The sequence below is a fragment of the Panulirus ornatus genome, chromosome 13 (assembly GCF_036320965.1).
Source record: "Panulirus ornatus isolate Po-2019 chromosome 13, ASM3632096v1, whole genome shotgun sequence".
Classification (NCBI taxonomy): Eukaryota; Metazoa; Arthropoda; class Malacostraca; order Decapoda; family Palinuridae; genus Panulirus; species Panulirus ornatus.
Window position 1 is genome coordinate 11,044,490 of NC_092236.1, and position 27,463 is coordinate 11,071,952.

General features: G+C 43.3%; 1 protein-coding gene across 13 annotated transcripts in view; it reads right to left on the reverse strand.

Moving 5' to 3' along the window:
- The window catches only part of LOC139752738 (epidermal growth factor receptor kinase substrate 8-like), a 202,179-nt gene that overhangs the window by 44,263 nt on the left and 130,453 nt on the right, over positions 1 to 27,463 (reverse strand). The gene's annotated exons all lie outside the window — the stretch shown is intronic.

Sequence of the window (27,463 nt, forward strand, 5' to 3'; positions counted from 1 at the left end):
TTTGGAAATGATGCCAAAATCAAGAGAGAGACAGCAAATGACCAGTTATTAATAAACTCAGAAAAGGAACATACACACAATTCAAAGCTGGTCAGATGAATGGTTGATGAAGTTCAACCCTGACAAGTGCAGAGTAACGAAGAGGGAAAACCATGGAAAAAGGACTATATATGCCTAAATCCAGCAGGAAACAAGCAAGATGAATCTGTGTTTAAAAGGGAGTTGGGACTGGAAACAATATCCATCTTATTACTAACACTTTAGGAAAACTGTCAAGGAGGTATTTGTTTTTTCCTTATATAGAAGTATCTAAAATGCAACTAACAAAAGCATGCACCACTTTGGAGCAATGTCAGTGGTACACACAAAAATATTACAAGTTCATATAAAAGAGAACAAGACAAAAATATTCACTAAACTATCTACAGCTCATGTGCAAATTAGAAAATGCATCACAAGCTTGGTCTTTAGAATTTAGATGCATATCATCATTTCTATTATAATACTACCCCACAACCCCTTCACCAGGGGTTCATGCAGCTTCATAGCTGTGCTAAAGCCAGTGTCACAGACAGGATGGACTCCTTTTGAGTGACAAGTTCTTCAACAAGATTGTGCACCTATAACACGATCTCTCTCAAGGTGTCTTTTCACTCATGTCATAACCAAAAGCAGCCATAGACAGTACACTACTTTATCTACTGAAGAAGATACCACACCACAAGTGACCTCTCCCTCATAGCAGAACCTGAAACAAGCAGATCTGGTAATATCTCATTCTGGACAGAGTTACTTACTTCCTGCCCCAGAAGTCCCTGCCATATTCATGAGGGTCTTGCAGTGCTCTGGAAGCCAGCCATATTCAGTGGCTGGGATTATGTCATAACATTCAGTGATGATGTGTGTACATCTACTGCAGTGAGTGCATGGCAAATGAATAGTAAGTGCTCAGTGTCTTCATTGCGGTAGATGCATTATGGGCATGAAAGGTCTTAGGACATGTTGAAATGGTGTTTGCAGTATTGTAGGGACAGATGAAGTCTGCAGTGCTGACATGAAGCTTATGTATGCACCATTCCAACCATTCCATGCATTCTTCCCAAATTTTTCTCTCTCTATATATTTCTTTTTTTCATACATATTCGTCATTTCCCACATTAGCAAGTTAGCGTTAAGAGCAGAGAACTGAGCCTTAGAGGAAATATCCTCATTTGGCCTCCTTCTCTGTTCCTTCTTTTGGAAAATTAAAAAACTGAAGAGGAAGATTTTCAGCCCTCCACTTCCTTCCCTTTTAGTCACCCCAGGTTCAATTTCTACAAGACTGCTAGTGTTACCCAGGAAATCTTTGTGAAGACCCCTGCAGCCCAAGACCATGATACTACCAGCAGCAGGAAAATGTAGACTCCTTTGGAGCAAGAAATTCACTCACAAGATTATACTCCAAATGATATAGCCTCCCTAAAGATGGCTCTTCACTTGTGGTGTAACCTCTTGCAGGCAGGTGCATGCTATGAGCATCGCCTACCACTAAAACAATACAAACATATAAGGATAGAAGGGACTCCTTGGGCAGAAAAGTAAGGCAAGGTATATAGATTATTCATCTATCTATTATATTTAATCGTTGTTTCCCGCATCGGTGAAGTAGTGCCAGGAAATAGACGAGGAATGGCCCATCCACTCATACACATATATATACAAAAACATGAATTCATGCATATATATATATATATATATATATATATATATATATATATATATATATATATATATATATATATATATATATATTCTTTTTTTTTTGCTTTGTCACTGTCTCCCGCGTTTGCAAGGTAGCGCAAGGAAACAGATGAAAGAAATGGCCCAACCCACCCCCATACACATGTATATACATACGTCCACACACGCAAATATACATACCTACACAACTTTCCATGGTTTACCCCAGACGCTTCACATGCCCTGATTCAATCCACTGACAGCACGTCAACCCCGGTATACCACATCGATCCAATTCACTCTATTCCTTGCCCTCCTTTCACCCTCCTGCATGTTCAGGCCCCGATCACACAAAATCTTTTTCACTCCATCTTTCCACCTCCAATTTGGTCTCCCTCTTCTCCTTGTTCCCTCCACCTCCGACACATATATCCTCTTGGTCAATCTTTCCTCACTCATCCTCTCCATGTGCCCAAACCACTTCAAAACACCCTCTTCTGCTCTCTCAACCACGCTCTTTTTATTTCCACACATCTCTCTTACCCTTACGTTACTCACTCGATCAAACCACCTCACACCACACATTGTCCTCAAACATCTCATTTCCAGCACATCCATCCTCCTGCGCACAACTCTATCCATAGCCCACGCCTCGCAACCATACAACATTGTTGGAACCACTATTCCTTCAAACATACCCATTTTTGCTTTCCGAGATAATGTTCTCGACTTCCACACATTCTTCAAGGCCCCCAGGATTTTCGCCCCCTCCCCCACCCTATGATCCACTTCCGCTTCCATGGTTCCATCCGCTGCCAGATCCACTCCCAGATATCTAAAACACTTCACTTCCTCCAGTTTTTCTCCATTCAAACTCACCTCCCAATTGACTTGACCCTCAACCCTACTGTACCTAATAACCTTGCTCTTATTCACATTTACTCTTAACTTTCTTCTTCCACACACTTTTCCAAACTCAGTCACCAGCTTCTGCAGTTTCTCACATGAATCAGCCACCAGCGCTGTATCATCAGCGAACAACAACTGACTCACTTCCCAAGCTCTCTCATCCACAACAGACTTCATACTTGCCCCTCTTTCCAAAACTCTTGCATTTACCTCCCTAACAACCCCATCCATAAACAAATTAAACAACCATGGAGACATCACACACCCCTGCCGCAAACCTACATTCACTGAGAACCAATCACTTTCCTCTCTTCCTACACGTACACATGCCTTACATCCTCGATAAAAACTTTTCACTGCTTCTAACAACTTTCCTCCCACACCATATATTCTTAATACCTTCCACAGAGCATCTCTATCAACTCTATCATATGCCTTCTCCAGATCCATAAATGCTACATACAAATCCATTTGCTTTTCTAAGTATTTCTCACATACATTCTTCAAAGCAAACACCTGATCCACACATCCTCTACCACTTCTGAAACCACACTGCTCTTCCCCAATCTGATGCTCTGTACATGCCTTCACCCTCTCAATCAATACCCTCCCATATAATTACCAGGAATACTCAACAAACTTATACCTCTGTATATATAATATATATATATATATATATAATATATATATATATATATAATATATATATATAATATATATATATATATATAATATATATATATATATATATAATATATATATATATTCTTTTTTTCATACATATTCGTCATTTCCCACATTAGCAAGTTAGCGTTAAGAGCAGAGAACTGAGCCTTAGAGGAAATATCCTCATTTGGCCTCCTTCTCTGTTCCTTCTTTTGGAAAATTAAAAAAAAAAAAAAAATATATATATAATATATATATATATATTATATATATATTTTTTTTTTTTTTGCTTTGTCACTGTCTCCCGCGTTTGCAAGGTAGCGCAAGGAAACAGACGAAAGAAATGGCCCAACCCACCCCCATACACATGTATATACATACGTCCACACACGCAAATATACATACCTACACAACTTTCCATGGTTTACCCCAGACGCTTCACATGCCCTGATTCAATCCACTGACAGCACGTCAACCCCGGTATACCACATTGTTCCAATTCACTCTATTCCTTGCATGCCTCTCACTCCCCTGTATGTTCAGACACGTAAATCCTCTTTGTCAATCTTTCCTCACTCATTCTCTCATGTCCGAACCATTTCAACACACTCTCTTCTTCTCTCTCAACCACGCTCTTTTTATTTCCACACATCTCTCTTACCCTTTCATTACTTACTCGATCAAACCACCTCACACCACACATTGTCCTCAAACATCTCATTTCCAGCACATCCATCCTCCTGCGCACAACTTTATCCATAGCCCACGCCTCGCAACCATACAACATTGTTGGAACCACTATTCCTTCAAACATACCCATTTATATACATATATATATAAAGGAGGGCAAAGAATAGAGTGAATTGGAGCGATGTGGTATACCGGGGTTGACGTGCTGTCAGTGGATTGAATCAAGGCATGTGTATGGGGGTGGTTGGGCCATTTCTTTCGTCTGTTTCCTTGCGCTACCTCGCAAACGCGGGAGACAGCGACAAAGCAAAAAAAAAAAAAAATATATATATATATATTATATATATATATATAATATATATATATATAATATATATATATATAATATATATATATATATTATATATATATATATAATATATATATATATATAATATATATATATATATAATATATATATATATAATATATATATATAATATATATATATATATAATATATATATATAATATATATATATATATTATATATATATATATATAATATATATATATATATTTTTTTTTTTTTTGCTTTGTCACTGTCTCCCGCGTTTGCAAGGTAGCGCAAGGAAACAGACGAAAGAAATGGCCCAACCCACCCCCATACACATGTATATACATACGTCCACACACGCAAATATACATACCTACACAGCTTTCCATGGTTTACCCCAGACGCTTCACATGCCCTGATTCAATCCACTGACAGCACGTCAACCCCGGTATACCACATCGATCCAATTCACTCTATTCCTTGCCCTCCTTTCACCCTCCTGCATGTTCAGGCCCCGATCACACAAAATCTTTTTCACTCCATCTTTCCACCTCCAATTTGGTCTCCCTCTTCTCCTCGTTCCCTGCACCTCTGACACATATATCCTCTTGGTCAATATTTCCTCATTCATTCTCTCCATGTGCCCAAACCATTTCAAAACACCCTCTTCTGCTCTCTCAACCACGCTCTTTTTATTTCCACACATCTCTCTTACCCTTATGTTACTTACTCGATCAAACCACCTCACACCACACATTGTCCTCAAACATCTCATTTCCAGCACATCCATCCTCCTGCGCACAACTTTATCCATAGCCCACGCCTCGCAACCATACAACATTGTTGGAACCACTATTCCTTCAAACATACCCATTTTATATACATATATATATAAAGGAGGGCAAAGAATAGAGTGAATTGGAGCGATGTGGTATACCGGGGTTGACGTGCTGTCAGTGGATTGAATCAAGGCATGTGTATGGGGGTGGGTTGGGCCATTTCTTTCGTCTGTTTCCTTGCGCTACCTTGCAAACGCGGGAGACAGCGACAAAGCAAAAAAAAAAAAAAAAAAAAAAAAAATATATATATATATATATCTATATATATATATATATATATATATATATATATATATATATATACACATACATATTTTATTATACTTAAGTGCCATCTCCTGCATTAGTGAGATAGCACAAGGAAACAGATGAGGAATGGCCCAACCCACCCACATACACATGTACAGGTACACCACCGAATTTCCAGCAACTGATGGTTCAGTACCTCCTTTAGTCCAGACAAAAATACGTGAGGGAACTTGAAATTACTGCAGCCACCAGACTAGTTTACTGGGCGGCCACAGATTGCATTGTAGGGCGCACTTATTTACATTCTTTACATTGCATTTGTTGGTGGTGATACTGCAATTCTGTGAGATTCTTAGCTTATTTTGCTTAAATCTAACCCTAGCTATGGCTTCTAAAGACATAGAGAGTCAGTCGTGGTGTCAAACGTAAACACCAGCCCATATCGATCCAAGATAAAATAGAATTGTTGAAACAAATGGAGCGTGGTGTTTAGGTGCATAAGCTGTGTGACACCTACAGTATTGGTTCGTCAACTGTCTATGATATAAAGAAACAAAGGGAGAAAATATGGAAATTCTATGCAGACAGTGATTCCAAGAAGCAAATGTTGATTAGAAAAACTATGAAAGATGGCAAGAGTACTGAGCACAATCGAGTGATGATGGAATGGTTTCGACAGCGTCAGAGTGTTGGAGTGGACTTGTCAGGTAGCATGATAGATTACCAGTCTTGGCTGTTCCATGGAGAACTTAAATTACAACATGAGCGTAACTATAGTGAAGATTGGCTTCAAAGATTCAAGAAGCGTCATTGAATTTCCATGAATAAAGTGTGCCTAGAAAAGTGGTCTGCAAACCACGAAGGAGCTGCCATATACATGGACGAATTTTGCGAAACTTGTAGGTGATGAGGACCGCAGTCCTGAGCAGGTGTATAATGTATTTCATTTATCTATTCAATTTACATTTAATATCTTTTTAATCAAAATTTCTAGCAGTCTATGGTATAATCTAGACACATGGGAGATGCATAATTAGTGGGTTAGAGGTGTGTTGATGAATTCTTATTATGTGACCGTGTTTGGTCCGGTAAAATAGTTAATCCAGCAAGGCTTTGGAACCAGGAGTGCCGGAAAATCGGTGGTGTACCTGTATATACATAAACACCAACACATGCACATATACATACATATACATTTCAACGTATACATACATATACATATCTATTTATCTATCATACTTGACCGCCGTCTCCCGCATGAGCAAGGTAGCGCAAGGAAACAGACGAGGAATGGCCCAACCCACCCACATACACATGTATATACATAGACACCCACACACGCACATATACATACCTATACATTTCAACGTGTACATACATATACATACAGAGACGTATACATATACACACGTACAAATCCATACTTGCTGCCTTCATCCATTCCCATTGCCACCCTACCACACATGAAATAGCACACCCCCCCAGCGAGGCAGTGCCAGGAACAGACAAAAAGGCCACAATCGTTCACACGCAGTCTGTAACTGTCATATGTAATGCACTGAAACCACAGCTCCCTTTCCACCTCCAGGCCCCACAGACCTTTCCATGGTTTACCTCAGATGCTTCACATGCCCTGGTTCAATCCATTGACAGCACATCGACCCAGGTAAACCACATCGTTCCAATTCACTCTATTCCTTGCATGCCTTTTGCCCTCCTGTATGTTCAGGCCCCGATCGCTTAAAATCTTTTTCACTCCATCCCTCCACCTCCAATTTGGTCTCCCACTTCTCCTTCTTCCCTCCACCTCTGACACATATATCCTCTTTGTCAATCTTTCCTCACTCATTCTCTCCATGTGTCCAAACCATTTCAACACACCCTCTTCTGCGCTCTCAACCACACTTTTTATTACCACATGTCTCTCTTACCCTTTCATTACGTACTTGATCTAACTTGATCGCTGTTTCCTGCATTAGCGACGTGGCACTGAAAACAGTTGAAGACAGGCCACATCCACTCACATCCATTCTCTAGTTTTCATTTGTAATGTACAGAAACCACAGATCCCTATCTAAAACAAGGCCCCATAGATCTTTCTATGGTTTGCCCCAGACGCTTCACATGCCCTGGTTCAGCCCACTGACAGCACGTTGATCCCAGTAAACCACCTTGTTCTAATTCACTCTATCCAGAGCAAAAATGTACTGACATTTAATCGATGTTCATAAAATTCACATTGATAAAACAAATGAATAGGTCTGGGAGCTCTACATTTTGGCCTATATCCTAAGACCGTCTCCAGGAAAGTGAGAAAAATCTAGGAGCATTAAAGGTCTGGCAAGGAAAATGTAAAGAAAGTTGGCAATGTCATGTTAGGTCACATGACCTGACCTCTGTATCTGAGCAGGGTTGGAACCTGATATAATCCACTTACTGGCTACTAGCATTATGGTGTCTGGGAACCATCCAACAAGTAAGAGATTCATATATTCTCTATAAGCAATAAATGACGAAGACAATTTTTCTTTCATAGCTACGATTTCATTTATAGACCACTGAGGCATACACAGGCCAAACTGGTTGTAATTTAGATCCTAAAGTAGCTGAACATGAGATCAGTTAGATACAGCTAAGAAAGCTCTGCTTCTTTTATGTCCACCGTGAAGGCCACACAATGGATTGCTGCCCATGATGCAACAATCACAATGAAAACACCAAACACTTACTGCTCAGATGCCTGCACTTTTCTTATGTATAGAAACACATATTACTTTACATTATGACCCATAGTCCCATCCGATAGGTGTTGCAACCTTTGTGAGTGCTATACTAATTTCATAAAGATAGAGGGGGCTCCTGGAGAAGGAAGTAAGAATGTATATTCAGTGTCATCATCAACAGCTTGTGTTTACTACTGGACACTCAGGAGTATTTTAGAGAAGCACATTCTTACCCTATAGGAGGGCCATATGAATGCTCACATTGCCCAAAGGTCTTCTCCAGGAAGAGCATGGCTTCATAGAGGAGAGAATCCGTAAGAATGTCCATGGTACCAAAAGGCCTTTTCCCAGTGGATTTAGTTGTTGAGGCACAAAAATACTTATACAAGAAAGAAACCACATGAATGTTCACACTGCCAAAAAATCATTCTACCTCTTTGCTTATACATGAGAAAAGCCTTTCACATTTCTAAACATTATTCTCTCAGGAATACTCTACTGTAGCACATGACTATTCACAAAAGAAAGTAGCGACATGAATGTTCATAGTGCTGAAATACCTTCTCCTGGCGAAGTGCTCTAGTGTAGCACATGACTTTTCTTACAGTGGAGAAAAGAAATGCTTGTTTACAGTGCTTAAATGCCTTCTCTCTGGAGATTCATTTAGCAAGGCACATAAACACACATACTGGAGGAAAGCCATATGAATTATTAAAATGCCAAATAGAGATTCCTTTGACCATGAGTGTTCACACAGGAAAGAAGCCAAATGATGTTTAATTTGTCAGAAGTCTTTTTTCCATGGGAGTATTATCATGAATCACATGACCATCTGTACAGGAGAGAAACCATATGAATGTTAACAATGCCAAAACACCTCCTAGAATGGTCACTTACATAGCACACAGCTCTTCATATAAGAAGGAAGCCTTATGAATGCTTACAGTACCAAAAGGTCTTCTCTTAAAGGCCTTTTGGTAAACTGCTTGAGAAGTCTTTTAAAAGAAAAGCCATATTAATGCTTACATTGCCAAAGGCACTCAAGAAAACAAATTCAGAAGAACACATAATCATTCATCATGGAATGAAATCGAGTAATCCTTTGCAGAACATGACTGCTGATACAGGTGAAAAACCATATCAATGTTCCCAGTGATTGTCATTCTTTGACTGGAAGAGGAACATTGTATGCAAAAACCTTGCCCATCTCCCCCTACATTTTCAAAGGTGATGTCACACTTACATTTCATTATTTTCATAATCTCTCCTTTGGCCTTGATTACCATTTGCAGATATCTAGGCATGGAATTGGCAAGGTTCCTGAAGTATTCTAAGTACAATTTTTAGGTCTATAGGGTCTTGATCTGAACTTTAACCATGCTACCCTGGGCTACAGTATGAAACCCCACCCTCACCATGCTATCCTAGGCTACCATGTGAACCCTACACTCACCATGCTACCCTGAGCTGCCATGTGAACTCTACCCCTCACCATATTACCCTGGACTAACATGTGAACCCAATCCTCACCATGCTGCTCTGGGCTACCATGTGAACCCCACCTTCACCAAACTATAGTGTGCTAACATGCGAACAATACACTAACCATGCCAACCTGAGCTACCAGATGAACACCATTCCCACCATGCTATCCTAGACTATTATGTGAACACTATACTTGCCATGCTACCCTGGGCAACCCTACCCTCATCATGCTGCCATGGGCTACCATGTGAATTCTACCCTTACCATGCTACCCTAGACTAATGTGAACCCTACCCTCACCATGCTATTCTGGGCTACCACGTGAATTCTACTCTTACCATACTTCCCTAAGCTAGCATATGAGCCCTATCTTCACCATGCTACCCTGTGCTACCGTGTGAACCATACACTCATCATGCTACCCAGAACTACCAAATGAACCCCATCTCCACCAAGCTATCCTAGGCTATTATATGAAGCCTATACTCTTCATGCTATCCCGGGCTACCATGTGAACCCTATCCTCATTACGCTACCCTGGGCTACCATGTGAATTCAACCCTTACCATGCTATCCTGGACAACACTGTGAACCCTATCCTCACCATGCTACCCTTGGCTACCATGTGAACCCCATCCTCACCATGCTTCCTTGGGCTACCATGTGAACCCAACCCTCACCATGTCATCCTGGACTACTATTTGAACCCTACCTTCACTATGCTATCCTGGGCTACCCGAACCTCAACATGTAAACCCTATACTCACCATGCTTCCCCAAGTACCAAGTGAACCCTATCTTCACCATGCTACCCTGGCCTATCATGTGAACCATATCATATCACATCACATGCTGTCCTAGCCTACCATGTGAACCTTACACTCACCATGCTAATCTGAGCTAGTATATGAGCCCTCGGAAACTGAACAACATTTGAGGTCTCCTTAAATCACCAGCAATAATCTCTGTGCAAATATTTAGTTCAACTACTGAGAACATTCTTGGGTCTCATCAAGCGAAATCTATCGGAAAGCCAAACCCCCTCCCCCTCTAAATATTCTTTTTATAAGTAATCTTTTAATTATCTCTTGTATACAAGAGAGGAATCTACAATCACATATTCATGGCCAAACACATGAAAGACGAAAGTAAAAAACTTGTATAGACTGAACATGAACGTCGATGCAGAAACCTGTAATTCGAATGAATCTCTGAAACAATGATCTGCGCAAAATAAAACTGAAGATAAATTGGCAAGCAATAAAGTCAGCCAGATTTGTGTATGAAAACGCGTTTTCGATCGCAGCAAAATCCTTTCGTTCTGATCCAGAATCCAGCCATAGGTGATACGAATGACGATGCTACAATCAAGATGACTCGGGACCACCAATCAAACGCCAAGAACTGATGAAAATCAACCCCCGAATCAAAAGAGTACACCTACAGTCCGATCAATATGTACTGCTGTAAATGCAGTAAGTAGTGAAGAGGTTGATGGGTTGGTGAGGGAGAATAGTGGCTGCAGCTGGACCGCTAGCGGGCTGCTCTACCATCTGACTCGCCGCAGTGGTCCATACCTTCACCCGCTGACCACAGTCCAATCACTGAACACAACCTACCTACAACAATCTTGCTTAGAAAGTAAAATGTTTCTTAAGCCGATCATTACTATCTGTGACATTACAAGGGGGAAGTACCCATAACCAACTGCCGTACATTCGCCGTATTAGCGATGTTCATTACTTCATAAGTCGTTCGTTACCATCATCAGTCCATCCCTAGAGGTACTTACGAGTGACTGATAATACTTCCCACCATATTAGCTCCCTGCAAGGTCATACCGTTTCCCTACAGATGTTAATCAGCCCGTGAAAAAAAAAGCAACCTCTACCTGTGTCACTTATACTGGGAAGAAAATGTGGTGGGCGAAACTCCGGAGTCCGACCTTAGCCCGTCACGGGCCGAACCGAGACATTGCGGCGGCTCCAACGAAAGTTACTGTCCCGTTTACCCCACCAGTGGGTGCCGACGACAGAGCAGCTGCATTAAACGGTGCTAATGCTAATGGTGATCAGACAAACTGACCCAAAACGAACCCAAACGTACCCAGGTGAAAGTAGCACGGTCATAATTAAGGTTCCAGTACACGGCCTGACAGTCCCATATAATAGAAAAATAAGTTAAAATAACTATGGTGAAACTTACATTATAATACAAACTTCCATGAGATAAACTAGCATTACCTAATAATCCAAAACAATGCAGATAATGTTGCTATTGATTATATCAACTTAATATTGGTTGGTTAAGAGCGACTCTGTCCACCTGCAAATTATGCATAATTCTAGATGTTCTTTTTTAGTTAAGATTCAACAAAACCCTTGTTCTTCTGACGGCCCCTCCCTACTTGGCTGTTCCTTTCTCTTTCATACCCGAAGCTACCTCGCTAAGGCAGGAAAGGTGATCGTGTGCGTGTATGTAATTCCCTTTTTGTCCCGTACGTGAAGGGGGTTCTATACCCATGGAGCCGTCTCTTGAACACTCTCGGTTATCATACAACTTTTTAAGCTATGATATATGCTGTCCACATTCATATGTAACTCACTGGTAAAATAACAGATACCACTCTTCAAGACGCAGTCATAATTTCATGACACGGGACCAATCAAAACTGTGTCGGCCACCAGGTTCAAGATATACTCCCCACATCATACAAGAGCTTCAAAAATGACCTAAAACAACTTCTTCCAACGGTATACAAGTAAAAGTATTTCTGATCACGTTACACTCTGGGACCGACTTCATTTCTTTTTTTGTTAGCTGAGACGGCACGGGCAGCTGAGGCCGTAATCAAGGCCATCCCATTAACGCTGTACATATATATATATATATATATATATATATATATATATATATATATATATATATATATATATATATATATCCTACCCTGAGCCAGGTACCCATTTTATCGACCAACCTCTACGGGTTGATGAACAGCTGGGTTGAGTGGACAGACTGCCCCAACCAGGATTCGAACATTTGCGCTCGACCCTGCGCGCATGTGAATGCATCACGGTTAGGAACGATAACCGACGCTTACTCAAGGCGTCGGAGAATATCAGCCTTCTACCAGAACCATTTGCGTCACTGTGCTCCTAAGCTTCGACGGCTATTAAGGATATAACGCCCACCAGCGAAAGAATTCTCGCCCAGAGACTACAGCCCATGAAGGTGACAATTACGCTCCCACTCCACCCTTGCCGTGTGTCTCAGCGCTCTTTGGTCAGGCAAACATCAAATGTGTAAAACAAACGATAATTTGGGGAGGCTTATATCACATGGAGTGTGAAGGTGCACCGTGATACTACTATTGTTACGTCTCAAGTCACGGACGTAAATCAACACGACTGCCAACACAAGAATGCTACCACAACGGACCTGATAAGTATCGGACAATGAATGGGTTTCCAATCTTCTAACAGAAAGCTTGTTAATGACATCTTCCTAAGGCGTCCCTATGGGAGGGATTTCGGCTAGCTCCTGGACGCAACTCATGAACTACAGACTGACTTCCCAGGTATTAAATTAAACTGGGTGTGCTAAAAAGGTAATGCTGAGGCAAAGATGGCAACCTTTCAGTTCAGACAATGTTAGAACGGTGGGCAGAGGTCAACCAGTCAGTGGTGACAATGGAGGCACCTTCAGGTAACAGTTTCGTAACCCGAGTGGTCAGGTTACATGTCCTACAGAACAAACAATCCCGCTCACCAGTAGTATACACTACACCGACCTCCATCGTGTTGAGACCTAATTTTTATCTACGAAGGTCATTCATTCTTTGAACAGCATGCTAGCCAGTCTAATTTCTGATCAACAGCAACATTTCTATTGGAATTAACAGAACTGCAACTGAATAATTCAACATCCATAAGTCATGTTCTTTTGTACGAATCATGTCCCAGGACTTTGGTCGATGAACAGTGGAATGTGAAAGACTGATGAAATAACTCAACATCCTTAGTAAAATTCCCCATATAATCTATGTATAATATCATAAGTCTCTAAGCTAAACTAATGAAATATGAAATCTTTACTGTGACACATTTAACCACAAATATATAATTTCACATCAGATGATTATATCAACTCTTCCTTCTTTGGCATTTTAACATGACCTTGCCAAGCATTACGTGCCAGAAATCTAAAATACTCAAGCGAACAAAATACCTGTACAGACAATATGAACAATGATGCTGGAAAACTGGCATCATGACAAAGGTCGATTTTTTTTTCTCTCTCTCTACATGGCTGCACAACACTCAACTTTCAACTTTGACTTTTGTATTTCAAAATTCATTTCTCATTTCCACTATCAAATCTTAACGGAGAACACAGGAGAAACCATTTCACACACACACACACACACACACACACACACACAAGACCCAGTGTTTTATCTCAGTTTTTGCAGTGTCCCGCAACCTCCATCATTTGAGCCAACCTTCCCTATGATGACGTCCTCGATCTCCAGCAGGACACATCTATCGAGACCTTTACCATTTCTAGCCCTCCCAAACTTTACAAGTGAGTATTCAACGGAACACCTAAAGAACCCTATCACTCGGGCTTGAGCAGTGCTAGACCACAAGGCGTACTTCTGTGCCACGGAGTTTCATATCAGCTACAAGTCTCACCAAGTCTACCAACTCTTGCCAATATAAGATTAAGTATGAGGGGAAAATGACAACAAATGAGGGCGGCACTCTGCAGAACAAATGGGTAAGAGATAAGCGAGGTAGAGCTGCGAGAGAGGAGTATCAGTCTTCAGTGACTTAGTTATTACATAATTTCTGTGAAGTATGCCATCCTTGACTTCAATGTTTGCTCTGCATATCTGTGGTCACTGCCCAAGGCATCTTTCTGGAAATGTGTACAATATTCACCCCGTTCTTAAATTACTGTTCTTTCCCTCTACACTTATCGTTTATCTTTGACTAGGCTTACCACTTCTACCGATTTTCGTTGTTTACACTTTATCTTCGTCTTTAAAACGGTCTCTTCTTTAAAGGTACTTGATTGTAAAAAAAAAAAAAAATTAGCTTGCTTGCCAGTGGCGCCGCTTTTCCTCGCACTGCCACAGTTAAAATCAAGCACACTCAGAGCGGAACAAGTTTGAAGGCTGGAGTCCGGTACAGTGATGCGATAACATGTTTATTCCACTGTTTTTCACTGCTTGTTGCCACTCCAACTACTAAATGATCATATCTTTTTAACTGGAGAAAGTAATGGCACCTGTATTAACCTAGAGTTTACAACCCACTGCGATAGCTCCTGTGCTTGGAGGGACTAAAATCCAAAAGCTACAACAACAGAAATAACATCGTTAAAAAGCTGAATCCCCCTAGGAAATGTGTTGGTTCCTTTACTGTCTCATACCTACAACTGACAACAGCAGCAAGCAAAACCGCTACGTACCATCCATCCTCTCCGGCTAACACCGAGAACACTCGGAATCCTCCTGTGGGTTTCCGAAAATAATATGATTGTACGATAGTGATCTGTCCAACACCGACTTTGATGAAACAAACAAATCGTCATATCCCAACTACAACCCGGAAACAGGAGAGAGAGACGGCACAAGTTTTGTGCGAGACTACTGTTTAATCTCACTTTTGAAGGAAATGGGTATTCAGAAGTATGAAAAGGGAGGCAAGACACGATCACACTATTCAAAGCAGCATTTCTCAAACGTTCCTATGTATGCCAACTTCTCAACTGTCCTGGCTCACCCAACAAAGACACACACATCATCACATTATGCGGATGTGGTCGGTTACCTGGGAGCAGCAGCAGTCCCATACAACGGGCATCTGGGGCAAAAAGGTAAAGGTCCCATGTTCATTCACAACGGATATAAATGACTTGTAAGAAAATATCTAAAGGCCCTTTATCGCCTGTATCATTTCAGGACATGCCTCAAGCTCCCCAAGTCTCCCCCCCCCAAAAAAAAAAAAAAAAAAAAAAAATGCTACGTAACAACTTCTGGTTCAGAACTTAAGAATGGTCATATCAAACACAAACTGCATATGGAAAAGTCACTTTAAAGTCAGGTCCTCTGTATCTGAGGTCTGACCACTATCTCTTTTTCAATCTCAAGATCATTTCGAAAAACTTGCTATTGTCTAAAAAGAAAATAATTACTATCGTAAACGGAAAATTCACTGCAATGCCGATTTTTCCTTTCCTCAGACGAATATTCTTTTTAAATGAATAATAAAGAGCACAAGAGGATTCGCACGACACTGATCGATGGGGGTTTACAGCGGTGCAGGGAGAGAGCGATGTAGCTAACCCGACGACAGATCACACACTGACTTCCCGCGCGTGATGGCTGCCCGTTCTCCCGCACACGACGCTCCTCCACCACCATATCCACGACCATCATCATACGCCCAGCACTACCACCACACACCCATTACACAATGTCCAGGTCTAAACACGAATCGCACTCTTACATCCCTCAACCAATTTCACAGCACCACCCTCGCCAGGGAATACACTCGCACGCTTTCCCACACGAACAACAACGCCCTACTATCTACGGCAGCCCCGCGCTCTACAAGTGTACACGGCACGTGGTTACTGGTGACCTCCAGCTGCTCGCAGATAGATGGCCTTGTTAACCACCACCATAGCCCGCCTCCCTCTCGCTGAGAGTCCTACCGCAGCAGTAACTTGCTCGCATGCAGTATCCCAAAGCATCAGCACTACCCAGGAACACCTGCTGCACCAACTTTCCGAGAGCTTCCTGGTTCAAATTCCCGACTTCACTGCGACAGTCTCGCGAGGGACTATGTTAAACCATCAAGTGCTCCGGGGCCACAGCCAAAAAATCCTACTTTATAACCCTGTTTACAGTTAAGAATATTCTCACCGCGACTATACCTGGGTACAACCTGGTCGCTTATATCTTTATTCTTGCCATTTGTCGTTAGTAGCACGGGTTCACTAATTTCCCCTCCCAATCATCCTTATTTCATTAAATGTTCTATCATGTAATGTCTATGACGCGTATTTTTTTCTTTAAAATCCCTAAAACATCCTAGCACTAACTAACCTTGGGTACCGAATGGCGTAACAAGCGTTGTATGGCTTAAAACTAAACTGGTTCTGGTAGCTAGATGTTATCCGGACCTAAGGATGACATGGGACACACAGTTCACCAGGACTGTAGGTAGCATCAGAAATATATGCAGTAGCCACACGGTCTTCCATCATCGGATGGCATCTTGTGGAGGACAGATAACAGGACCTACTGGAACCTTCAACTTAAGACTCAGAAATTCCCCACTAACTTCTACAACACAAGACACTACACTTTTTTTTTTTCTTTTTTACAAAACAGGCACAGAGGGACACAGACATAATGTCGACGAACTTCTTATATATCCCTATTGTTGAGGATCACAAGCTACGGGACGATGTCGGACGAAAGAGTTCTCCACAACCAAAGAGAAGCTGTGGGTTCCGACCACATGACCCAGTTTTTTTACCGTGATGCCGAAAGGGCATGTGGTACGCGTTTGAAAAGATCCGTAGCGTGTTACGGTGAAAACCTTTAAAAAAAAAAGTTATGAAAAAGAGAGGTGGTGAGCTGACTATTTCTGTACGTTATGTACAGTGTAAAAACTATACGGAATGCAGGAGAGGCTATAGGTGTTCCTTCTACACCTCATATAACAATTACAGTCTACGATTTATTCACTTAAATGTGGGAGAAGTATGTCGACTCTTACATGCTACATTTATCTGTCGTGCAGTAGACGCCACCTCTATGACTTTTTTTTCCCCCTCGGTCTGAACGTATTCCAGGATCACACAACTGTAACTTTGCGGACGTACCGGCTGGTTTACGCAGCGCCTCTCGCTCGGGCCAGGTTTTTACGCATGGTACACTAAGAGAACCTGCGGCATTTTGTTATGGAACCAAGCACCTTGTCACTGCCGCAGGTCCTGAAGAAAATCTTATAAGATGCGAAAACAAAAACTTTACTATGTCACTCACACCTCACCGAACATATGCAGTGTTGATTCAGGCGAAAGAAAATTATAAACGAAATTTACCTCCTTGTGGTAATCGTGGTAATCTCTGAAAGGTCAATGATAAGTAAGTGCATCCTCCACAATAACCTGGATGAGAGTCCAAACCCAAGACCACATTACAGCACTAGACCATTCGCAGGACGTCAGCCTAAGATCGGCCTTTTCTGTCCTTTGGTTCTAAAGTTGAGAGGTTGGTAAGGAACTGCAAAGAGAGGTCAGTTACCTCTACATCTATATCAGTATAAACCTACAGGAAGTGTACTTAGAGAAAACGTCTGTCGTGGAGGTAAACCACTGTACATACACATACAAGAAGCATTACCACACACTCCACACCGACTATAGAGGGAGAGGAGCACATTCCGCCGTGCTCCGCCATGTTCCTGCTTAAATTCACCCGTTCATAATGAGACAACTTTTTCAGAACCAGGAAATGTTCGCTGCAAAAACGCACACCACTTTTACGGTACAGTCCTAGAGAGCAAAACACAAGCACCCGGCAACTACGATCCTCCGAGCACTCGCCTACCGACAGCCTGTGCTATTTCACAATCCCCAAAGGAGACTACATTCAAGAGATTCCAGTCCTAAATCATAACAAGTGATTATCGTACCTTTTTTTTGCACAATCCTTAACGCGGCGATACGATCTTTGAGTATGTATGCTTGCCCGGCCTTTGACCTGGCCCTAAAGTCAAGAGGGTCGAAGACCAGCCCAACATACCTAACGGATCGTATCGCTGTGCTCGAGGGTCGTGCCGTCGCGTTCTCAAGTCGCACAGTCGTGCTTTAATTGGTTTAATGAAACCTTGTGATGGACGCGACCAGGTCCAGTGACTCGCTATGTGAAAGGCACTTTCGTTACTCTCAGAAACCTGCCAGTTTGTTTGCTGGTCAACAAGGTTATCACTTTCTACGCGTTCTTTCTCCTTTCACCAGAGTCTTAAGAGTGAAAGCTATAATCTAAGTGACGCAACAACATTTCCTGAAAGCAAAACCGAAAACGGAATTTTTGAGAACCCTGAGCCTCGATAATTGTCATCATTATGAACCTGCCAAATAAGATAATACTTTAATAGGACGATAAGCACCGAAGTAGGATCTACAGTGTTCTAATGGCAGTGTCAATCATATCAAACACCTGCAGTAAAACTAATAAAGACAGTATTCGAGGGAATATAATAGTATCAATAACAGCTAATCAGTACATCGATCATACTGAAGCTACGCCTGATGAAGTATCACACAATTCGCTGAAGCTTCAATTACTGTACATGGTGAAGAGGCCACTAACATGAACCTCGAAATCGCCACACGTTCGAGGGTAATGCTCACTTACGATGGCTTATACGATTATAACCACCAAAGTGCTGACACACTGATAGCTCACATCTCTGGAAACGAAACGATGCCGAAATTGGCTGTTATCACACTTTCTCCATGAAAACTGGACCAGTCCAAAACTATACCAAGGGAACTCACGACATCTGACTCAGCTTTTGTTATCAATGAACTCGTGGTCATCAACACCAAGAGCTGCTCCTGTATGTATATCACATGCTGATCCTAGAAGATGGTTCCCAACATGAATTAACAAAAGGAAACAAATAATCCATAAATTGACTGAGCAGTCACTTCCTCTACAACGAATACATTGACTGTCAAGTTAATTACTAACTGTTAATGTAAATCCTCCCACCTAAGTGCAGACAACTTAATCTCAGCTAGTTTTCAGTCCAGTGAGAAGTGTTGATACGCTGCTGTTAATTGTGGTCTCCGATAAGTATGAGAAAACTTTATACTACTTCATGAGAGAATTAAGCGTTTACTTTCAATGCCAATTCAGGTTTCTGAAAGTTCCCTTCAGTAAGTGTACGTGCGAGTGGGTTTTTTTCTTTCTTTCTGAGAGGGAAACTATCACCAGGTGGAGTACACGTCTCGGTGTCCAAGTGGCACGTTGAACAAACTTTGCCCAACAATGAACCACATGTAATACTCGAGCACCGATTACACAGCACAGTCTGCTCCAGGACAAGGTGAAGTGTATTTGCGTAACTCCTTACCTCACCTTACTGACCCATGTGCCAAGCGGTGCTATCTCCATGATGCACAACTTCCTGGCTTGTACTCCCACCACAAAGAGCATCATAGATAAGAGGAAAATCAACTGGAGCACGACGCTGCTACGATCCCTGCGTACGAAGACCGGGCCATTTATTACTCAAGGGTCGTAACTCGTGCTCAAAGATCTTATCAACGCGGACTCTTGAGACGCTAAAGCTGACCTGGCAGCCGCTCAAGGAAGGCCCAGCTGTGTTCGTACAAGAACTTGACTTTAAAGCAGTCCACCTGTTTTATAATCACGATGCATGAAAAATCATTGTAGCTAACACCTCACAACATTACAGCATTGGCTTCCGAAAAAGGAAATGATAAAAATGGCAGTTCCAGAGGTAACGCAGTGACCTCCACTTTCACTGCTCAGAATCACTGTCATCGACCCTCCCCACTCACTGCCTCGCCTACCTTCTAAGCCCATGACCCACGACGCCACTACCACCACCACCCATCCAACCTACGCCATCACCATCGCCTCCACCCCAGCCCATAACATCAAAGCCACTACCCCAACCCACCACCATCAACCTAGCCCACCACGACTCCAACTTACACTAAATCTAACACTACCCCAACGCAACACTACTTCAACACACCATCACTACCCTAATCTACCACCACCACCATCACTAACCTAACCTGCCACCACCACCATCACTACCCTAACCTACCACCACCACCATCACCACCCTAACCTACCACCACCACCATCACTACCCTAACCTACCACCACCACCATCACTACCCTAACCTACCACCACCACCATCACTACCCTAACCTACCATCACCAACATCACTACCCTAACCTAACACCATCACTACCCTAACCTACCACCACCACCACCTCCATCACTACCCCATCCTAGGACCACCAACCCAACCCACGACACCCGTGCTCCTTCTCTAATCCACACCTCTAGCACAGCCAAGGCCACGAAGCGTACACCAAACAGTCGTCGTTTTGGAAACCGCTTTTTTTTTTTATCAAACAACGTAGTGAATGGGTCAAATATGATTGGTTCTTCTCGCATGAGGTGCGGCCTCGAGCTGGTCCACCCTGAACCATCTCTCAGGCACCAGTATACTCACTGATCCCTGACCCACTACTGTACTGAGTCCCAAGTCGTTCAAAAAGTTTCATCAAAACCAACATTATCACACTTTATATATATATATATATATATATATATATATATATATATATATATATATATATATATATATATATATATATATATATATATATAATCTTTATATACTATAGTCTGTTCACAAGTGGACACATGGAGTAAACGCTTACCCACAGAAGCCATGTCTGGTGAGCTGGGGTAGCCGACACTAGACACTCTCATTAAGTGGGATTATCCACCCAATTTTACGTGTCAAGTCAGGTCATCAACACTTCCACACACGCGCACACTTATCCATAGTTTAGGTCGTACTGTGCACACTCCTGGGGCTCCATACAATAAACTTCGAACCACAGATCAGGAGGAGGACGAGTGGCCAGAGAGCAACGAGGCGCGGAGACCAAGGCAAGCCACACCTTGCCCCATGCAGCCGAGCCAAACGGCCGCTGGAGATGGTATGTGAGCAGCGGAACACCATACACTAGCCTACAGCACCTAACCTCACCACCCTCAACGCGGCTCACTAGTCTCTCTCCCTCGGACACTCTACACCGCTGCACCACTACACACTAATAAACTCACGGACGCTTCAGTGCTGCACCACGACTGCATTCATTCTATCAGTCACTATGCTTGGTCAATGAAGCAATCACTTGTATCGAAACATCATACATCTGAAGTACCATAATTACGAAGCATCAGCATTCCGAAAAAAAAAAGAGTAAGTGGTCCAAAATTAAGGAAACATTTTTTTTCTTAGGTAGGATTAGACTTGGTAATGTTTCGGATTACAGATGCTTCGAATATCACGGTTATCCTATCACACACCAGCGCAATATTACGCCCTTTCCAGCACACACACACACACACACACACACACACACACACACACATCCTGCCCATACACCTGACAGCGAAACCTGCAGCTGCCACCAACATGGCCACAGGCAAACCTGTCACAAAGTCGCAGCCGCCGTGCAACACAAGATGTACGTGGCCAATCTTAGGTCTTCCTGGGACACCTGACCACACTTTGCAACACATTCCCACTGAACGCTGACAAACCCCCACATACAAACATCTCGCAATCACATCCAAACAAACCTACATATACACAAGCATCCTCCCCTCCCCAACAAACACACGACAAACCAACCCACTGTGCGCGTGGCAGGCGGGCAAGAACAAGCGTTACATTCCAGGTGTTACCAGCGAGACGCACAGCTAACGGGCCCATGAGTCGTGGCTGGCTGCCTCCTTCCCCTACTCTCCCTCCACCCTCATTCGCCTAACTAATTACATTAACACACTTACCTCATTACGACTAAACTCAGCGATATATTCCTATGAATACTAGGAACAATTGGACATATGCGAAAAATAAAAACTTTTCCCGAGTTAATGACATAAAAGCACGCTGGAATCCTTTTTCAAGGAATTCTAAAGAGCAAAATATAAATCAAAACTTATCTCGTAAGAGAGGGACGACACTCGTGTATACCTAAAACCTTTGTTTCTAAAATTAAACACACAAAGCCTGAGGTGAACAGGTGAGCAACTTGTTTTTGTGAGGCTTGAAAGGCACGGTTGTAAGCCTGTTGTGCCTCCGCAACATCCTCACACTTATGCTACGCTACCTTCACCATCACCAGCCGTGAGGCACACCTGTAGAGCCATTCTGGAGGTGCTACTTATATACAGTTCCATCAGTGCAAAGGTCTTGCGGATATAAATGTCCCCCTTCAGCCTCGCGTTATAAATTAGTTCCATCAGTGCAAAAGTAAAGCGGATATAAATGTCTCCTCTCCCTTCAGCCTAGTTGTTTATCATGTAAATACACTTATGCATAACAGAACCACTGGAACAATTTGTATATCAAGCCGCGTACTGGAGAGGTTACACCAAAAGGTGACGCACAGCATCTTCTTTAAGGTATAACGTATATAGAAAACGTAACTCTTTTACGGAGGATTATGTTAGCGGTATGTGAAGTACTATGGAAACTCCGGAGAGCAACATGGGAAGCGGTAAGGTGTGGCCAGACCAGTGTCGTGCTGCAGCATGAAGAGGAGGTGGAGGTGGGAGATGACGCCCCTGCCATCAACATGGCCACCTCACATTATCCCCAGCTCATGACGCGCCACCCTCACGCAACGCTGATGCCACCTGTTCCTACGACGGGCCGCGTCAAGGGTATTCAACAGTTGCGCAAACGTCAACATGTGTGGTTCATTATCAACCTCCTGCTTAAGACATGTCACATGATCCCACCTGCTCCCTCGCTACCTATAGGCACCTGGCTATGTACGAGTATATGATGCGAGTTACACCTGTCCCCTTAAGAGAGACATGTAGCCTCAGATTTATCCTTAATATCTAAAGAAGTTTAAAAGATTTTTCAGTTGGTGGACGAACTTTGACTCTGACGGCGTTCATGACCCTGGTAGTAGATGGGCATAAACCCCACACAACCATCAGCCTATCACTGCTGATGTCATGGTTACCAAGGGTGTGGCTCTAGTGAGTACATCCTCCCTGAGAACGCCTTTGAAACCTACACTCGACACTCGCGACTGGCTTACCCAGAACATACGGTTCCTTCACACGAAATCTTGCGAGACCAAAGGTGTTCGTCACACACACACAATGTATATATATATATATATATATATATATATATATATATATATATATATATATATATATATATATATATATATTTATTTCCGGTGGCCTTCAGTACTAGCGCCAGACATGGGGCACTTCCTGCTCTCTCTGTGCTGACAATGTCACTGTATTCACATACTGTTTAAAAAACCGTCGGGGGGAGATAATTAGAGCAACCTCATTTCCCAGCAAGAGGAAGACCATCACTTAGCCATACATCCTGGATGACAAGAAAAAAAAAATGTCTTGTCACCAGTTCCTCACACACGTCCTCAAACAACCATGACTACGAATCCATTTCGGGACCAATATTCTCCATTTACAATACCCAGTCCAATTCGTGCTTTCACATCTCATCCACCCGTAGGCCAGATGTACCGTACCAGACTTTACCCAGTAACCGTAAAACCATCTAAGAAGAGGTTACCGGGGTCACAGGGTGGGGGAAGGGGGGCGAAAGTTCTGGGAGCGGTGAAAAATGTGTGGAAGGCGAGAACATTATCTCGGAAAGCAAAAATGTGTATGTCTGAAGGAATGGTGGTTCCAACAATTTTCCCGTGCAGTAGCTGTGTGCGTCACGTCCACAACCTCCTACTGTTGGGGAGGCAGTCGTATCCCGTGACCTAGTCTGACAGAAGACGGTCATAACCCCACAACAGCTGACATCCGGTTTGTTGCCAGCATCACAATCAACGGAAGCCTTCGTAAACTGAATGGCCTGAGTGACGTCAACAACTGACGTCAAAGTCTGAACAACGCGGGCGATAGGGAACACCGGCGCTAGTGACTCACACTGCCACATCCCAGCGCTGCAGGGCACCATGTCCAGAAACCTCAATATGGCACTGGCAAGTAACAAAAAATGTTACCAACTGACTCCCACAAGGTGGAGTATAAACAGGACTCTGCCGGGGTAAGGAGTACATGATGGTGATGGGTCCAAGCGAGCACGGCGGGGCACCCTTCACTCGCCTCAGCTGGCAATGAGTGCCACCGCACCGTCACCCCAGCCGTACCACAACCCCCCTCACCAGCCAGCCGGTAAGCCACCACTCTCACTCAAACGTACCGCAGCAGTTAGCCTTAAGGGATTGTGGTTATAGTTTCACCTTAAAGGTATTAAAGGAAGAGCTATGGTATGGGTAAAGCCATGACGAGGAGGGCAAATAGGTTCTTTGACTGGAGAATTGCTCAAGAAATTATCAATAAAGGTTTACAGGGTTAATATGAGAGGGTAAATGGCTACCCTCTGACGTATCTAAAACACACACACACACACACACACACACACACACACACACACACGATAACCTAAAATTATTACACGTACAGCCACGATAAGCGAAATCATACTAAAATGCTCTTTATAGACGATTCAACAGAAAATTATCAACATTTATCTAAAAACTGCCAGTATAACCCCCAAACAAGGCTCAGTTCCTCACGGTGCATTGAAATTCCTCAGTGAGAGTGTATGTGTGTGTGTGTGTGTGTGTGTGTGTGTGTGTGTGTGTGTGTGTGTGTGTGTGTGTGTGTGTGTGGAAGCCTGTGGGCAGCATCAGGGGAAACAGGAACTATTAATGTTGGCGACCCGAGGCAAGGCTTCAGCCTAGCCACTTATCTAATGCTCCAGGCTGGTTCGTGGATGTATTCTCTTTATTTCTATCTATCTGAGACAACACGGGCAAATGAATGCCCTAATCAACGCCACCCATTTTAACCACCAGCCTCTTGAGGAGAATGAATAGCCGTGTTAACTGTGGACCGACCAGCGAAACAGTGGACTCTAAATTGATTGAGATCATTTTGAGTGAGGGGACGAAGATAGAGGACCTACCTGACGCATCTTCTCCATCAGCTTACAGCCACAGATACCCACAAGACACTGTACGACTGAGCAGCACCACTGTTGTTCGTAGCGTCATGGTCAAATTACTACCAAGTCCCTATGATAACACTGGCCTGTACATGCAAGACCCTCACGGAAAGAGAGAGATATCAGCGAACAGATCTTTGGTCGACAAAAATGGTCAAAGTCATTCTCACGAATACTTTACAGCAATGACCCCTAGCCTCCAGCCTCAACTTTACGTGAGCGCGGCAGCGTCGGGATGCGGGAGGGATAACCATCACAGCGGAGTCACTGGGGTTGTAGGTCAGGATGTACGCGAGATAACACTAATCAGTACAGTACTCAGAGCTGCTTCTTGTTTAACTTTACTGTCATGATACAGTACACCACCGGGCTAGGACACGACGTACAACCCTTTTCAGTAACGCTTTTAAAAAAAGAACCCAGAACGACTCAACCAAGTGCCTTAGTGACGTCGGAAAATGGTAAAATCATAGAAGTTTTTCAAAAATTGCAGGATCAAATAATTTCAAGAGCCAAGAAGCTGTATGATACCGTGAGGGGTGGCAAACGCGCGTGCAAACAGTGCGTCTTTTATTCTACAGGATGGCGGTTGGCACACATCTTACTACTCGATTACGATGACAAATGCAACTGCTTTAAAGACGTTGAAATATAAGAGCCATCTACCGGACGTGCACGGCAGAGTCCAAGTGTTTGACAGGGAAGTGGTGGAGCCTAGCTGTGGCTACACGAGAGATGCACCTCCAGCTGTATTGACAATAACACGTCACAAGCTAAAGTAACGGATCACACACGATCCTCCCGCAGCCTCTCAAGCCAACACTCACGCCATTATCGTTACGCTCCCTCCCCCTCACCCACCCAACGAAACGCACAACACCCACAACAATGTTCGTCTTCTCCTGTCATCACTAATGAGCCCCAAAGTCTCAGGGAAAGCGCAACCGTCCACTGCCATATCAGGCTCGCCCGTCCACTACTAGTAGTACCTAGCCTCCTAATCTAGAATCACCAAGATAGATCCAGGAGAGTGCACACGGTTATACCATTCCCCCGTGAACTGTACCACAAGTGGACATCAACTCTCGCACCGTGGGCAGAAGCGGATGCTGGCAATCTTGTGGAAGTGATGCTGGCCAAGTGTACCCCAGCAACAGGCTCACCTGAACCAGAAATGTCGCTCGTCTCCTGCCCAAGTGAACGTGGTTCCTTGACCTATCTCCGGTGGCTAATCTGTATATACACACACACCTCTCCATAACCAGAGATGGATCCCGCCAGTGAGTATGCGGAGTGACTGTCGCCGCCCGCCCAGGTTCATGACCTTTTAATCAAGTTGCGACGCTCGGTACGAGGCTCAACCATCGCAACTCACACGACGCGCCTCATGATCATCCCTCCATCCCCTAATTCTATCTTTTCAAACTGTAATTTCCCCAAAGCATTTTAAAGTTTCCTGTTACCTTGTTGAAATACACGAATAAAATGTAATTTTCGATACCCACGACAATACATCTCCGGCAGCGGATGCTTGGATCTGGTTCGGGTGATGCCCCCTCTCAAAGACTTTCACTCTCGCTTTATATCGAGACCCCTTGTGTCCCTTTGACCTCTCCTGTAGTAGCTCACAGTACCTTCCCCTCACATGCTCCGTCTACAACCTAATACCTTCCTTACTCCCAGGATTACCTCCACCAATCCTTCAAGTCTTCCACAGTTCATCCATTCCCTCACCAGTGTCCCAATGGTGCACAAGTATCCAGTGTGCGACCCTCCCGCCCTCTCCTTCAATTTTAGAGGAATAATCGTTACGGCAATCAAGATAATTTAGGCAGCACTTACCACACTTTCTCTTTAGGGGGGGTGACGCAACGTTTACTGTGGGTGGCTGGCGACCTGGTTGGCTGCTATCACACCAGGTTGTCATCCGCCGTAATGGCCTGGGTAGGGAGCAGACGAGTGGAGAACTG